General features: G+C 44.1%; 1 protein-coding gene across 1 annotated transcript in view; it reads right to left on the bottom strand.

The window, feature by feature from the left end:
- LOC115181574 (dedicator of cytokinesis protein 1) overlaps positions 1-8,750 on the bottom strand; it is a 71,444-nt gene that overhangs the window by 38,987 nt on the left and 23,707 nt on the right. The gene's annotated exons all lie outside the window — the stretch shown is intronic.

The raw sequence follows: 8,750 nt of genomic DNA, 5'->3' as shown, positions 1-8,750 counted from the left end.
GTCTCCTATACAGAGGGAACACTGGCCTTGTACAGCAGTAGTCTCCTATACTATACAGAGGGAACACTGGCCTTGTACAGCAGTAGTCTCCTATACAGAGGGAACACTGGCCTTGTACAGCAGTAGTCTCCTATACTATACAGAGGGAACACTGACCTTGTACAGCAGTAGTCTCCTATACAGAGGGAACACTGGCCTTGTACAGCAGTAGTCTCCTATACTATACAGAGGGAACACTGGCCTTGTACAGCAGTAGTCTCCTATACAGAGGGAACACTGACCTTGTACAGCAGTAGTCTCCTATACAGAGGGAACACTGGCCTTGTACAGCAGTAGTCTCCTATACAGAGGGAACACTGGCCTTGTACAGCAGTAGTCTCCTATACAGAGGGAACACTGGCCTTGTACAGCAATAGTCTCCTATACAGAGGGAACACTGACCTTGTACAGCAGTAGTCTCCTATACTATACAGAGGGAACACTGGCCTTGTATAGCAGTAGTCTCCTATACTATACAGAGGGAACACTGGCCTTGTACAGCAGTAGTCTCCTATACTATACAGAGGGAACACTGGCCTTGTACAGCAGTAGTCTCCTATACAGAGGGAACACTGACCTTGTATAGCAGTAGTCTCCTATACAGAGGGAACACTGGCCTTGTACAGCAGTAGTCTCCTATACTATACAGAGGGAACACTGGCCTTGTACAGCAGTAGTCTCCTATACTATACAGAGGGAACACTGACCTTGTACAGCAGTAGTCTCCTATACAGAGGGAACACTGGCCTTGTATAGCAGTAGTCTCCTATACAGAGGGAACACTGGCCTTGTATAGCAGTAGTCTCCTATACTATACAGAGGGAACACTGGCCTTGTACAGCAGTAGTCTCCTATACAGAGGGAACACTGACCTTGTACAGCAGTAGTCTCCTATACAGAGGGAACACTGGCCTTGTACAGCAGTAGTCTCCTATACAGAGGGAACACTGGCCTTGTACAGCAGTAGTCTCCTATACAGAGGGAACACTGACCTTGTACAGCAGTAGTCTCCTATACAGAGGGAACACTGACCTTGTACAGCAGTAGTCTCCTATACAGAGGGAACACTGGCCTTGTACAGCAGTAGTCTCCTATACTATACAGAGGGAACACTGGCCTTGTACAGCAGTAGTCTCCTATACAGAGGGAACACTGGCCTTGTATAGCAGTAGTCTCCTATACAGAGGGAACACTGGCCTTGTACAGCAGTAGTCTCCTATACTATACAGAGGGAACACTGGCCTTGTACAGCAGTAGTCTCCTATACAGAGGGAACACTGACCTTGTACAGCAGTAGTCTCCTATACAGAGGGAACACTGGCCTTGTACAGCAGTAGTCTCCTATACAGAGGGAACACTGGCCTTATACAGCAGTAGTCTCCTATACAGAGGGAACACTGGCCTTGTACAGCAGTAGTCTCCTATACAGAGGGAACACTGGCCTTGTACAGCAGTAGTCTCCTATACAGAGGGAACACTGACCTTGTACTATATCACTTTTAACTAATGCAATCTTTTGCAACATTCACCAACTAGACGTGTATTCAAGGCAGAAATCAACTGAGAACTATTGAGACTGACGCAGTTATAACAGGTCCTGGAACTATTGAGACTGACCCAGTTATAACAGGTCCTGGAACTATTGAGACTGACCCAGTTATAACAGGTCCTGGAACTATTGAGACTGACCCAGTTATAACAGGTCCTGGAACTATTGAGACTGACCCAGTTATAACAGGTCCTGGAACTATTGAGACTGACCCAGTTATAACAGGTCCTGGAACTATTGAGACTGACCCAGTTATAACAGGTCCTGGACCTATTGAGACTGACCCAGTTATCACAGGTCCTGGAACTATTGAGACTGACCCAGTTATAACAGGTCCTGGAACTATTAAGACTGACCCAGTTTAACAGGTCCTGGAACTATTGAGACTGACCCAGTTATCACAGGTCCTGGAACTATTGAGACAGACCCAGTTATAACAGGTCCTGGAACTATTGAGACTGACCCAGTTATCACAGTTCCTGGAACTATTGGGACTGACCCAGTTATAACAGGTCCTGGAACTATTGAGACTGACCCAGTTATAACAGGTCCTGGAAGTATTGCGACTGACCCAGTTATAACAGGTCCTGGAACTATTGAGACAGACCCAGTTATAACAGGTCCTGGAACTATTGAGACTGACCCAGTTATAACAGGTCCTGGAAGTATTGCGACTGACCCAGTTATAACAGGTCCTGGAACTATTGAGACTGACCCAGTTATCACAGTTCCTGGAACTATTGAGACTGACCCAGTTATAACAGGTCCTGGAACTATTGAGACTGACCCAGTTATAACAGGTCCTGGAACTATTGAGACTGACCCAGTTATAACAGGTCCTGGAACTATTGAGACTGACCCAGTTATAACAGGTCCTGGAACTATTGAGACTGACCCAGTTATAACAGGTCCTGGAACTATTGAGACTGACCCAGTTATAACAGGTCCTGGAACTATTGAGACAGACCCAGTTATAACAGGTCCTGGAACTATTGAGACTGACCCAGTTATAACAGGTCCTGGAACTATTGAGACTGACCCAGTTATAACAGGTCCTGGAACTATTGAGACATAACCAGTTATAAAAGGTCCTGGAACTATTGAGACTGACCCAGTTATAACAGGTCCTGGAACTATTGAGACTGACCCAGTTATAACAGGTCCTGGAACTATTGAGACATAACCAGTTATAACAGGTCCTGGAACTATTGAGACATAATGTGTCATTTTCAAATGCTTTTTATTGACAATTCCAGATGTAGTATATTCCCATGTTTCTATGTTAAGGACATGTATGTGCTACAGTGGTCAGAGGTTACAGCGTGTGGGGGAGTTGCTACTGACTCAACTAATACAAAGGGCCACATGTGTGATGATGGACAGGGCTGGCCTATAGGGTTGACCTTACAGAGACAGAGGTTTATCTTTGGGACGTCACAAAGCAGTGGACTGTTTGTTGATGTGTTCTGTTACACAAACTACAGTAAAAGCTTCTCCGCTATATGAAGATGGATGAGATGAGGCTTTACAGTCACCCTCAGAGTATCTCCTCTGATATTAACCACCTTCATCATCACCACAGGAAGACAGAGAGAGGAGAGAGAGACAGAGGGAGAGAGACACACAGAGAGAGACAGTGAGACAGACACAGAGAGAGACACACACAGAGAGAGACACACACAGAGAGAGAGACACACAGAGAGACACACAGAGAGAGACACACAGAGAGAGACACACAGAGAGACAGAGAGAGAGACAGAGAGAGAGAAATTAAGGGAGGATAGAGGGTGGATAGAGAGGGAGTAGGGGAAAGAGCAACACAGAGAAAGTAGGAGAGGAGGGAGGGGGAAAGGGTGGAGAAAAAGAGAGGAGGGGAAGAGAGAGAGAGAGAGACAGAAAGTTAAATAGAGAAGGAGTGATAAGGGGGAAAGAGAAAAGGTGAGAATAAAGAGAGAGCGAAGGAGACAGAGAGAGAGAGAGATTGAAGGAGAGAAAGTGCTGTGGCAAGATCCACACCGTTTCCCAGGATACCCGTGTCTTTTTATAGTATCATCATCAGGAAGAGGATGATATAACAGCACAGTGGTGGCATGGCAACAGATTAGAATACGGTTACCCTAGGTGACAGAATCCTGTTAGGTTACCGCAGATGGAAGACCTGCACATTCCATAACACCTCACGATGCTGAGACAGGCCTTTAATCTACACATATGGTTTGGCCTGGCAACGCCAACACATTCCATAACACCTCATGATGCTGAGACAGGCCTTTAATCTAACTCTACACATATGGTTTGGCCTGGCAACGCCAACACATTCCATAACACCTCATGATGCTGAGACAGGCCTTTAATCTGACTCTACACATATGGTTTGGCCTGGCAACGCCAACACATTCCATAACACCTCATGATGCTGAGACAGGCCTTTAATCTACACATATGGTTTGGCCTGGCAACGCCAACACATTCCATAACACCTCATGATGCTGAGACAGGCCTTTAATCTACACATATGGTTTGGCCTGGCAACGCCAACACATTCCATAACACCTCATGATGCGGAGACAGGCCTTTAATCTGACTCTACACATATGGTTTGGCCTGGCAACGCCAACACATTCCATAACACCTCATGATGCTGAGACAGGCCTTTAATCTGACTCTACACATATGGTTTGGCCTGGCAACGCCAACACATTCCATAACACCTCACGATGCTGAGACAGGCCTTTAATCTACACATATGGTTTGGCCTGGCAACGCCAACACATTCCATAACACCTCATGATGCTGAGACAGGCCTTTAATCTGACTCTACACATATGGTTGGCCTGGCAACGCCAACACATTCCATAACACCTCATGATGCTGAGACAGGCCTTTAATCTGACTCTACACATATGGTTTGGCCTGGCAACGCCAACACATTCCATAACACCTCATGATGCTGAGACAGGCCTTTAATCTGACTCTACACATATGGTTGGCCTGGCAACGCCAACACATTCCATAACACCTCATGATGCTGAGACAGGCCTTTAATCTGACTCTACACATATGGTTTGGCCTGGCAACGCCAACACATTCCATAACACCTCATGATGCTGAGACAGGCCTTTAATCTGACTCTACACATATGGTTTGGCCTGGCAACGCCAACACATTCCATAACACCTCATGATGCTGAGACAGGCCTTTAATCTGACTCTACACATATGGTTTGGCCTGGTAACGCCAACACATTCCATAACACCTCATGATGCTGAGACAGGCCTTTAATCTGACTCTACACATATGGTTTGGCCTGGCAACGCCAACACATTCCATAACACCTCATGATGCTGACACAGGTCTTTAATCTGACTCTACACATATGGTTTGGACTGGCAACGCCAACACATTCCATAACACCTCATGATGCTGAGACAGGCCTTTAATCTGACTCTACACATATGGTTTGGCCTGGCAACGCCAACACATTCCATAACACCTCATGATGCTGAGACAGGCCTTTAATCTGACTCTACACATATGGTTTGGCCTGGCAACGCCAACACATTCCATAACACCTCATGATGCTGAGACAGGCCTTTAATCTGACTCTACACATATGGTTTGGCCTGGCAACGCCAACACATTCCATAACACCTCATGATGCTGAGACAGGCCTTTAATCTGACTCTACACATATGGTTTGGCCTGGCAACGCCAACACATTCCATAACACCTCATGATGCTGAGACAGGCCTTTAATCTGACTCTACACATATGGTTTGGCCTGGCAACGCCAACACATTCCATAACACCTCATGATGCTGAGACAGGCCTTTAATCTGACTCTACACATATGGTTTGGCCTGGCAACGCCAACACATTCCATAACACCTCATGATGCTGAGACAGGCCTTTAATCTGACTCTACACATATGGTTTGGCCTGGCAACGCCAACACATTCCATAACACCTCATGATGCTGAGACAGGCCTTTAATCTACACATATGGTTTGGCCTGGCAACGCCAACACAATACCACTTGGTACACGTAGGTAAATGACCTCAGAGGACCCGTGATACAGAGGGTTTCTGATTGGATACATTATGGACCCTGCTCAGCTCGAGGATTAGGTATGTGTACCAAATATCACCCTTTCACCCTAAGGGCCCTGGTCAACAGTAGTGCACTATGGGAAGGGTGTACGGTACTGTAACTACTGCTTCACTTAACTATACTGTCCTGCTTCTACTGCTATGAACTGATGCTGTCCTGTACTCTAGTACAGTATATTGTAGTATAACTAAGCTGCTGTCCTGTACTCTAGTATTAGTACAGGGTAGTAGAGTATATTGTAGTATAACTAAGCTGCTGTCCTGTACAAGGTAGTACAGTATACTGAACTATAACTAAGCTGCTGTACTGTACTCTAGTATTAGTACAGGGTAGTAGAGTACACTGTAGTATAACTAAGCTGCTGTACTGTACTCTAGTATTAGTACAGGGTAGTACAGTATACTGTAGTATAACTAAGCTGCTGTACTGTACTCTAGTATTAGTACAGGGTAGTAGAGTATACAGTCGTGGCCAAAAGTTTTGAGAATGACACAAATATTAATTTCCATAAAGTTTGCTGCTTCAGTGTCTTTAGATATTTTTGTCAGATGTTACTATGGAATACTGAAGTATAATTACAAGTATTTCATAAGTGTCAAAGGCTTTTATTGACAATTACATGAAGTTGATGCAAAGAGTCAATATTTGCAGTGTTGACCCTTCTTTTTCAAGACCTCTGCAATCCGCCCTGGCATGTCAATTAACTTCTGGGCCACATCCTGCTGTTCTACTCCAATGTTTCTATGATCCCATGTTCTACAGTAACTACACTGACCCATATGCTGTCTATTTACAGTAACTACACTAACCCATATGCTGTCTATTTACAGTAACTACACTGACCCATATGCTGTCTATTTACAGTAACTACACCGACCCATATGCTGTCTATCTACAGTAACTACACTGACCCATATGCTGTCTATTTACAGTAACTACACTGACCCAAAATGCTGTCTATCTACAGTAACTACACTGACCCATATGCTGTCTATTTACAGTAACTACACCGACCCATATGCTGTCTATCTACAGTAACTACACTGACCCATAATGCTGTCTATTTACAGTAACTACACTGACCCATATGCTGTCTATTTACAGTAACTACACTGACCCATAATGCTGTCTATCTACACTAACCCATATGCTGTCTATTTACAGTAACTACACTGACCCATAATGCTGTCTATCTACACTAACCCATATGCTGTCTATTTACAGTAACTACACTGACCCATAATGCTGTCTATCTACAGTAACTACACCGACCCATAATGCTGTCTATCGACAGTAACTACACTGACCTATAATACTATCTATTTACAGTAACTACACTGACCCATATGCTGTCTATCTACAGTAACTACACTGACCCATAATGCTGTCTATCTACAGTAACTACACTGACCCATAATGCTGTCTATCTACAGTAACTACACCGACCCATAATGCTGTCTATCTACAGTAACTACACTGACCCATAATGCTGTCTATTTACAGTAACTACACTGACCCATATGCTGTCTATCTACAGTAACTACACTGACCCATATGCTGTCTATTTACAGTAACTACACTGACCCATAATGCTGTCTATCTACAGTAACTACACTAACCCATATGCTGTCTATTTACAGTAACTACACTGACCCATATGCTGTCTATCTACAGTAACTACACTGACCCTATATGCTGTCTATCTACAGTAACTACACTAACCCATATGCTGTCTATCTACACTAACCCATATGCTGTCTATCTACAGTAACTATGATAGGTTTACAGATAATGTGCTATTTGTCATGTTCCTGTGGGTGTTCTGTAGCTCAGTTGGTAGAATGACTCTTGCAATGCCGTGATAGAGAGTTCGATTCCCGGGACCATCCGTGTGTAAAACCAATAACACTTTGGATGAAAGAGTCTGCTAAATGACACATATTATTATTATTATATTACTGCGTGTACATCCTGTGCTGCCCTACCAAGCAAACAGGCACTAACTGCTCATTTGTTCCAAAATGAGTAAATGTCATTTTTACTACATTAAATACATGTTTAATCATGTGGACAAGTATCCTGCCTCTATTGTATTGTGTTCAGGAGACAAAAGGGCGGCCATGTTGGCAGTAACTGCATAAAGTTACTGTGAAACCAAGGTACCACAACAGAAGAGAACTGTAAATCCCTGTCACCACGGCAACGGCAGGAGGAAACGCGTCTGACCTGGTGTTTCTGTTTAAACGCTGACTAAAACTAAAGCAGTGAAGTGGGGTGTCTGACCTGGTGTTTCTGTTTAAACGCTGACTAAAACTAAAGCAGTGAAGTCAGGTGTCTGACCTGGTGTTTCTGTTTAAACGCTGACTAAAACTAAAGCAGTGAAGTCAGGTGTCTGACCTGGTGTTTCTGTTTAAACGCTGACTAAAACTAAAGCAGTGAAGTCAGGTGTCTGACCTGGTGTTTCTGTTTAAACGCTGACTAAAACTAAAGCAGTGAAGTCAGGTGTCTGACCTGGTGTTTCTGTTTAAACGCTGACTAAAACTAAAGCAGTGAAGTCAGGTGTCTGACCTGGTGTTTCTGTTTAAACGCTGACTAAAACTAAAGCAGTGAAGTCAGGTGTCTGACCTGGTGTTTCTGTTTAAACGCTGACTAAAACTACAGCAGTGAAGTCAGGTGTCTGACCTGGTGTTTCTGTTTAAACGCTGACTAAAACTAAAGCAGTGAAGTCAGGTGTCTGACCTGGTGTTTCTGTTTAAACGCTGACTAAAACTAAAGCAGTGAAGTCAGGTGTCTGACCTGGTGTTTCTGTTTAAACGCTGACTAAAACTAAAGCAGTGAAGTCAGGTGTCTGACCTGGTGTTTCTGTTTAAACGCTGACTAAAACTAAAGCAGTGAAGTCAGGTGTCTGACCTGGTGTTTCTGTTTAAAACGCTGACTAAAACTAAAGCAGTGAAGTCAGGTGTCTGACCTGGTGTTTCTGTTTAAACGCTGACTAAAACTAAAGCAGTGAAGTCAGGTGTCTGACCTGGTGTTTCTGTTTAAACGCTGACT

Source organism: Salmo trutta, unplaced genomic scaffold, assembly GCF_901001165.1.
Source record: "Salmo trutta unplaced genomic scaffold, fSalTru1.1, whole genome shotgun sequence".
Classification (NCBI taxonomy): domain Eukaryota; kingdom Metazoa; phylum Chordata; class Actinopteri; order Salmoniformes; family Salmonidae; genus Salmo; species Salmo trutta.
The sequence above is the reverse complement of the archived record's forward strand: the minus strand, read 5'-3'. Positions and strand labels throughout refer to the sequence as shown.